The sequence below is a fragment of the Arachis duranensis genome, chromosome 3 (assembly GCF_000817695.3).
Source record: "Arachis duranensis cultivar V14167 chromosome 3, aradu.V14167.gnm2.J7QH, whole genome shotgun sequence".
Taxonomy (NCBI): domain Eukaryota; kingdom Viridiplantae; phylum Streptophyta; class Magnoliopsida; order Fabales; family Fabaceae; genus Arachis; species Arachis duranensis.
Genome location: NC_029774.3, coordinates 13,655,503 through 13,664,500, shown reverse-complemented (window position 1 = coordinate 13,664,500; position 8,998 = coordinate 13,655,503).

Genomic DNA, 8,998 nt, shown 5'->3' with positions numbered 1-8,998 from the left:
GCAAATTAATATTCTACAAATAAATCAAGCTTAAAAAAAAGTTTTATTAGCCATATTACATGTTTACGATAAAAAATTATCATTATCAAAATGGGTGTTCAAGTAATATATTGTGTAATCGTCAATAAAAATTATCATTAAATATCAGTGATCACCCTCTTAAATGAAAACATATATCTAAACTATAAAATTTTAATGTGACTATTATGTATGTTGCTAAAGAAAAATTATATATATCAAAAAATAGACAAAATAAAAAGCTTATAAATTTCAAATCAACAATAAATTGTATAAATTTATAAATATAATATTGCATATATAAATTTATCTTGCTGAAAACATCTACCTACAAACATTAATAAATTTATACGCATTTATTCTTGGATAGAATTTTAAAGATAAGATAAATGAATAGTAAAATAATAATTTATAATATAGATGATAAATTTTATAATTAAATAATATATAAAAAATTAATTTATAATTAAAACTAAATAAAGACTATTTGCTAATTATTAAAAACTTATAAAATATATTTTGTTAATGAAATCATTTAATAGTTCAAATGTTGTTGGACTATAAAATTTTTTATTGTGCAACTTGATATTTGTTAAACTTGTACACATTTATTTTTAACATATTGATAAATCAAATTGATTTTGACTTTTTTCATAATTATATTTTAATAATCAACAAAAATAACCTTTTTCATAATTAGTGTTAATAATGATTGATCATTCGCTGTAAATTCTGGTTTAAGAGCAGTAAAATATTCCATTTTAATAAATTTGTCCACCACCACTAATATTACAGTATATCCACCAGATTTCGGTAATTGCACAATGAAATTGAGAAAGATTTCCACCCACAGCTGTTTTGGCACTGGGAGTGGTTGCAATAGTCCCTGAAAATGTGTAGGAACATACTTGGTAATTTGACAATGTAACATCCTACCACACAGAACTTTACACCTAGGATGTAAAACAGAGGTGGCGAGGTACTACGACCTCTAAAATAAAATACATACATATAATAGCAGAAAGAATATAATAAACTAAGAGCCTTAAAAAACAGATAAAACAAAATCGCAAAATAAAAAGCGCAACGCTTAGAAAATGAGATTACTTGCGTACTAAGAAATCTAGAGATCATAGGTGTAACTAAGTAGAAAGTTGGGATAGAAGATCAAAACATATCCCAAAAACCCAAAATACATAACTGAAACCCTAACTCTCCTTAAACCTCTAAAAGGAACAAAATAAACAAGCTAATCGGAGAAAAAGTCAAGTACATATATATAAAGCTGTACATCAAAATAAAACTCAGAGACTACTCCACTTCAGAAGTCCAGCTGCCTATTGAGGAGCCTTCCGACCTGCATTTGAAAAAATAACAACACAGTATGGGGTGAGAAACGGAAGTTTTCAGCATGGTAGAAGTACCACGCAGATAATATATAGGTCCTAGGAACGCCAGAGGCAATCCTAGAATGCCGACACTCAGATTATAAAGCTTAAGTACTAAACAGAAACCACAAAAGGGTAGGTGTTCTAAGTAAAATCTAAATTAAGCTAAACTTAATCTTAACCTTTCCCTGATCACCTTTTCTCCATTCCTTCGTCTTTAGTGAGTTTGCACAGACAAATAAACAGATAATGGCAAACACAGGTAGGAGACAAGTAGTACAAGTAACAAATATAACAATTAACAAGGTATATACAGTTAGGCACTCCCAAATAATGCATAGCAAACAAATAAACATAATGCACATTATGTATGATTGTCCTATGGTTGATGAGGCTCATCTGTCGGTTATCAAGCCAACCCAACAAGTCCGAAACCCTTGGACTGTCCCCCGTCACGTATCCCCATGAGTCTATGCATAGCTTTTTCTCATTTCATTCACAAATCATACATTCATATATAACTTTACTCAATGGAGTTACCATTTCCGGGAATTTATACGTGCCCGGTCACCCTTACGATATGGGGTCAATAGAGTATTGAATCTCAACCTAGAACATGTGGTGGTAAGCCACGGTACTTTACCCAGGAAAACTCGTATCTCAGATAATCATTTCACATTCATTTATTAACATCTCATAATCATTCATTTTAGCTGTAAAATCACTTTATACCTCATATATTTGCATATTTATACATAGTTGATCATAACCTGAAGCAAGTGGGGGGTGAAACCACAACCCTTGTGTCTACCCGAGGAGCTTCTATACTAACCAACCTGGAGCAAGTGGGGCAAGACCACAACCCTTGCATCTTTCCAGGAGGTACGTTCTCATATGCTCAGGAGGAATAAAGGAAGAGATCCTAACCTCCCACCATCTCGCTGGGGGCGATTTTACAATACCAGGAGGAACAAAGACGGGGATCCTCACCTTCCACCATCTCCTGGGGTCGCACTTTCAAGAAAGAGTGCTCAGATGCAACATTTATTCCTTTCATTAGCCAGTTTCATAATCGATATAGTACATATTTATACATATATATAAGCACCCTACCTTCTCATACCTAAATCATCACTTTTAGCCTTTACTTCATTCCCAAGTTACCACCTATTCCTAGCTTCATCTTATTACTAGGTTTACTAACAAGAACTAGGACCAAAGAAAAGAAAATTGAGGTTTAGAGATTTGAAATTAGGTTTTTAAAACATAAAATTAAGTTCGCTGAAAATGGGTTCACACGTACGCGTGAGTCACGCATACGCGTGGGTACGCATTTGGACCAAGACACGTACGCATAGCCATCCTCGCGTACGCATGCAAACCAGGCAGAATCGACTGGTCGCATAAGGGAGATTCGCGTGCGCAAAAATTCCAGGTCACGCGTACGCGTGGGCGTACGCTTTATCAAAATTTTAACTAAGTTTGAAAAGCTGCAGAATTTTCATTTCAAATTCCAAACTTCCAATGCGCATAACTTTTTCATTTAAATCATTTTTTATCCTTTCTTCGAACGGTGTAAACTTCACGGACCCAATTTTTATTTGAAATAAGATTGAAATAATTTGGGGGTCCGGAAGCGGAGTTATGGCTTACCGAAATTTAGCCAAAAATCAATTTTACATAAAAAGTTTCAAACCTCAATTTTCATTAAAACCAAACTCAAAACCAAAACTTCTATACCACAATCAACTCAAACAATATATCAAAACACACCAATACCACACTAAATTTTTCATATCACACCACCTTCAATATACTCCATTATTGCACAAGTTCAACCTAATCTCATCATCTTTCACCAACAACATAAACATATATCCACTTACTCTTTATATAACTTCCTATCTTCCTATCAATTCCATTTTCATCAACTTACCAATCATCAATAATATGTCATTGAAGATTCTATTTCCATATCTAAAATTAACCAACAATCATTATCAAGGCACTAAGCAACTTATCATACACATACATTCATTCTTATCATATGGTCATCTAGCCTAAGTTTTTACAGAACATTATATATTAAATACGTGAAACCTAAATCATACATTGGCCCATTTCCACGTATAATCTGAAACACCACCCAAAAGGCACCAAACACAGCTCCAAGGATCCAAAATCCCCAAAGTAATGGCACCTAAACTCCTCCAAGCCTCCAATGTATTCAATCAAGCTCCAATTTGACAATTTCAACTCTAATTCAACATAAACTCAAACTAGTTCGTACAATTGAACAATTTAATACTAGAACACACAAAATTGAACAAACCACAAGCGTGTAGAATTTTTTTACCTTACCTGTTGATGATTGGAGTATAATTCAACAATTATCCAATGTTAGATTGCACCTAAACCACCAAAATCATCAAAATCACTCAAAATCCAACAAATTTTGTGTAAAAAAGGGGCACAGAGAACTAGACACGAATTGGAGAGAGACTTACCACTTTGTTCGGATAGAATTGAAGAGGACTCCGAAACGAACACGTGGCCACAAACGGCTCGTCAATCGGAGCTCCGGATTAAAAGTTAAAACAAATTGAATTGAAAACAAGGGTTTGGTTTTGTCACCCGTTCCTCCCCCTTTTCCAAAATGTTTCCAACGTAAATGAGGATGAAGGGAAAAAGGCAAGCTGCGTTTGCTTAAGTGGCTAGATTGAATTGGGCTTTGGGCCCATTTTGGGCCCGGTCTGTCCGATTCTGTCTGTTCGACCCAATTTTAGGCCAAATTTTTTAAAATTAGTGTCAAAATCCTCGTTTTAATTAGCTATATCCTATCTTAATATAAAATTTACATTTCTAATTTTTTATTAAAATTTAATTTATTGATTAATAATTTGCTAATTTTGTGAGGTTTACAGACAATCCCAGCATTGTCCAACAATTTTCTGGATAGTAGTCCACATTCCAGGACAAAAGAATAATTCTGCCATGGATTTATACGTTTTTAATAGTCTGCCATGACCCCCACATACTGAATTTTGAAACTCATGTCAGAGTAATTCTTGTAACTCATTATAATCAGAAACCCATAGCTTTTTCCGATATAAGAGCAATCCATCCCGTTCCCCATAATCCGTGCTAAACTTGTCCTCTTTAAGTTGCTGATGTAATTGTACCATGGTGGGGCAGTGAGCATTAGCCGTCCTGAGAGAATCCAACAAATCTGTTTGAACCGTAGTGAGGCTGAGGAACACAAATTAAGAGTCTGAATTAGGGTGACGGGATAGGGCATCCGCAACTTAAGTCATTCTGCCAGCTTTGTATTCAATATTGAACTCATAGCCCAATAACTTTGCCAAATAGTATTGTTGTTCAGGTGTCAAAACCACCTGCGACATTAGTTCCTTTAACCCCTAATGGTCAGTTTTTATAATAAAATTCTTTCCCAATAAATAGTGGCACCACTTAGCCACGGGTTGCGTAATTGCATAAAGCTCTCTGATATAAGCTAAAGCAAGACTCATTTTCTGTGTCAGTTTTTTACTAAAATAGGCTAGGGGATATCCGTTTTGCGTTAACACTGCACCAATACCTTTATGGGATGCATCTGTCTCTACTGTAAAAGACCTAGAAAAACGCTAGGACTGGGGTGTGAACCATTGCAGCCTTCAACTACTCAAAGGCTCTATCCGCCTCTTCGCCCCAATGAAAATTATTTTCCTTGAGTAACCCAGTTAAAAGATGAGCAATTTGGGCATACTTAGCCACAAACTTGCGATAGTACCTGTTAACCCAAGAAATCCCCTAAGTTGTTTGAGAGAACTTGACTTTGGCCATACTTGAATTGTTTCTATTTTAGACAGGTCAACTTTCACTCCGTCCGCTCCAACAATATGGTCCAAATACTCCACTTGTCTTTGACCAAAGAGGCACTTTGATCTCTTAGCAAACAACTGGTGTTGGGATAGGACAGTAAGGGTAAGCCTGAGGTGATGCAAGTGATCTTCCCAACTCTTGCTATAGACAAGAATATCATCAAAGAAAACAGCAATAAACCTTCTCAAACAAGGCTGAAAAACCTTATTCGTAGTAGTCTGAAAGGTTGAAGGAGCATTAGTGAGATCGAAGGGCATGACTACAAACTTATAATGCCCTTGGTGGGTGTGGAAAGCTGTCATGTGAACTGAATCCTCATTCATTCAGATTTGGTGGTAACTCGATCTCAAATCAATCTTAGAGAAGTATTTCGCACTAAAGAGTTCATCAAGTATCTCATCAATGGTCAGAATGAAAAACTTATCCCGAATAGTAATAGCATTTAATGCTCTATAATCAACACAGAATCTCCAGCTCCGTCCTTCTTCTTGACTAGTAAAACAGGGCCGGAAAACACACGTTGACTCTCTCGAATTACTCCCGCCTCTAGCATCACTGCTACCAAATGTTTAATTTATTCCTTCTAAAAATGAGGGCACCGATATAGTCGAACACACACTGGTTGTGAACCCGGCAGTAGGGTGATAGCATGGTCTATGTCTCAGTTGGGTGGCAGCTGAGTTGGCTCATTAAAAACCTCTTCGAATTCTTCTAAAACTCATTGTAATTTTGGCAGCACCAGAGTGTCTCCCTCCTCATCCTCTGTCACCACCTTAAGATGGTAGAGAGTGGTGACAACCTCTGATGAGAGTATCTTTTGAAACATTTTGTTACTCATAATGTCAGCTTGAAGTAAGCGTTAACCCTGTAGCTTTATCGCAGCATTATTCACCACAAATTCCATAGTAAGCAATCCATAATGTGTGGTAATATAGTCGAGGCACATTAGCCACTAAACTCCGAAAACTACCTCAGCCCCTTGAAGATCCAACACAAAAGTGTTAATGGAGAATTGGTATCCCTGCATTACCAAGGGAATATTCTCGTAGTACACCTTGCAACCAATCACATCTCCATTGCCTACGAGTACCTGAAGTGGCATGGTTTACTAAATTGAAAAGTGGATTCTCTCCGCCACATTTGCCTTCACAAAATTATGGGAACTTTCCCCATCAATCAACACCATAACCGACTGCCCGTTGTACGTGCCCTTCACGCGAAAGGTGGTGGGCTGGTATTGACCTACCATGACATTCAGACTAATTTTTGGTTGCACAGCATTCACTACAATTGGTGCCTCTGCACCCAAAGAGGTTGAATCAATTCAGACTCGAGTTCTTTTAGGATCTCATGCATTTTTTCTTCTCCAATCAATAAGTAACAAGAAGTTTTATATTTATGTCCTTGTGACCACTTTTCCTCAAACTAGTAAAAGAGACCATTGTCTCTCTTCATCTTAATTTCAACTGCTAACAATTTCTTAAATGGGGGGTTTGATGTGGGATTTTAGTATTAGTGTTTGGCTGTGTGTGGGAGAAAGAAATGGGACTAAGGTTGGATGGCTTGTTTGTTGAGTATCGATTTAGAGAGGGATTATTGGGGCTAGTTTGGATAGGTTTGGTGCAGTGTGACTAATAGATTTTAGATTTGAATAGGCTGTATACTTCTGCTCATATATCTTTGCTAATGAAACTGCATGAATATACGATGTCGGTTTAGCTAACAATAATTCGTATTTCAGATACTCTTGAAGGCCAACAATGAATAATGACACCACCCAGTCCTTACTGAGTTCAATAACCTGATTGGTAAGATATTCAAACTATCTTTGTATGGTACTGGTTTGCTTCAACTCTTTGAGAGCGGCCTTGGGATCATAGTACTATTCCGTCCAAACCTGACAAGTAATGCATCCAAAAAAACTCCCAAGTATATGCATTGTTATTATTGACCCCCCAACGATACCAGGCATAAGCAGTTCCAGATAAATGGAAGAAAATCATTCTTAGTCTCGGTACCACAAACCTTTAAAATACTCTTTCACTTTAAAAATCCATTCATCTACATTACTATCAACATAAAAAACGGGTAAATCAATTTTTGTACCTCTAGATTGGTAGAATTACTGCTGATGTCGAGGATGTGAAGAACCTTCATCACCGATCGGTGTTACTTGCTTCAGTTTGAGTGCTTTAGACAGCATGCTTCATGCTTCGGATTTCTCTCACTGAGTCTTCTGGTCCGTCCATACACGATGCCGTCATGGAGACGTGACTTGCAACCTCCACATGATTTCGCTACATAGTGACAATTTCCTGCTGCCAGAGTTCATTGGAAGCCATGCTTTCTCTCAACGAGAACACCAAATGATAGAAGGGAATGCATAATAATATAAAAATGTAATGATTAATTTGTAGAAGAAAAGTGTATAGATTATTATTATTATGGAATGAGAATGGAAATAGATGGAAGAGAGAGTGTCAAGGATAATTCCCTTTTCCAGTCAGGGATGAACTCTTGGAGTATCCCGAGAATATATATTACAATATATTTCTTTTTCTAACAATTGATTCTTTTTCTCTATAACACTTCTCTAACTAATTCTCCAGCTCAGCCTTGATAAATAATCTCCTATTTTGCACCCTCTTTCTCACTCACTAACAAAATTCTTCATCCAAGTTGAGACTTTTCTAGTTCTCATTCATTTAAACTTTGTTGTTTGCACTAGTTTACTTTCATGAGTTGGTCCAATTTCTTCAATTTCAACTTGATCAATAATTGGGCTTATTGTGGAGCTATCAACCATTCACATTTTATTTTGCATGCCTTAATACTTTATAATATTCACCTCATATTATGATTAAAATAATGTACAAATTCTTATATAAATTTCAAACCCTAAATTTCTTCTCAACCACCAGCCATAAATTTCTATACCCGTAGAAGTTACTTACTCAACCTTTGACTGTTGTTGAGAAAGAAAGAATATACCCTTGACCAGAACTATAGTGATGAGTGTATGTGAGTGTGAGGCAAGGCATTTCAAACTTGTGTATGTAACAAATTAAAGAAGCTTCAACAAAAGTCACCAAACTAAATACAGTTGGTATGATGTGGTGCAATGGCAGCTTTGTGTTGCTTCACGAAAGAATCAAAGAAAGGGCAGTAGCTAGCAATAGTGCTTTAAAAGTGATCCATCTAAATCAAGAATCCTATTTGGATTGGAAGCAACTCTCACATTTTTTGTCTAACTACTTCCATACATACACCACATGTTTAGCCCATAATATTAAATAGTCCTCTACCATTCCTTTTAGGGTACAACTATCCTTATATCATTTATGGCAATTATTCAATATCTTTTAGTGTGATTATTATTGTGAAAATTATTTTATTTTTAAGGTGATTATTCATATGAACCTATATGATCTAAATGTGAATATAATGAATAGTCACCTTATTAAAAATATTCTATTAAATAATTGGATGGAATTACTCAGTTGAACAGTCTCCTTGATTTTTGTTTTTCTTCTTTCGTTGAAGTGAAATAATAATAATAATAATAATAATAATAATAATATGTTATTGCATTTTTTGAGAGTGGTATCTGGGTGTATTGCTTGAAAGGCAGCTATTCTAATTTCTAAGCTTTTGACTACAAATATTGGATTTAGTTTAAAGTAAAAATTTGTACGCAATTATTTTTATAT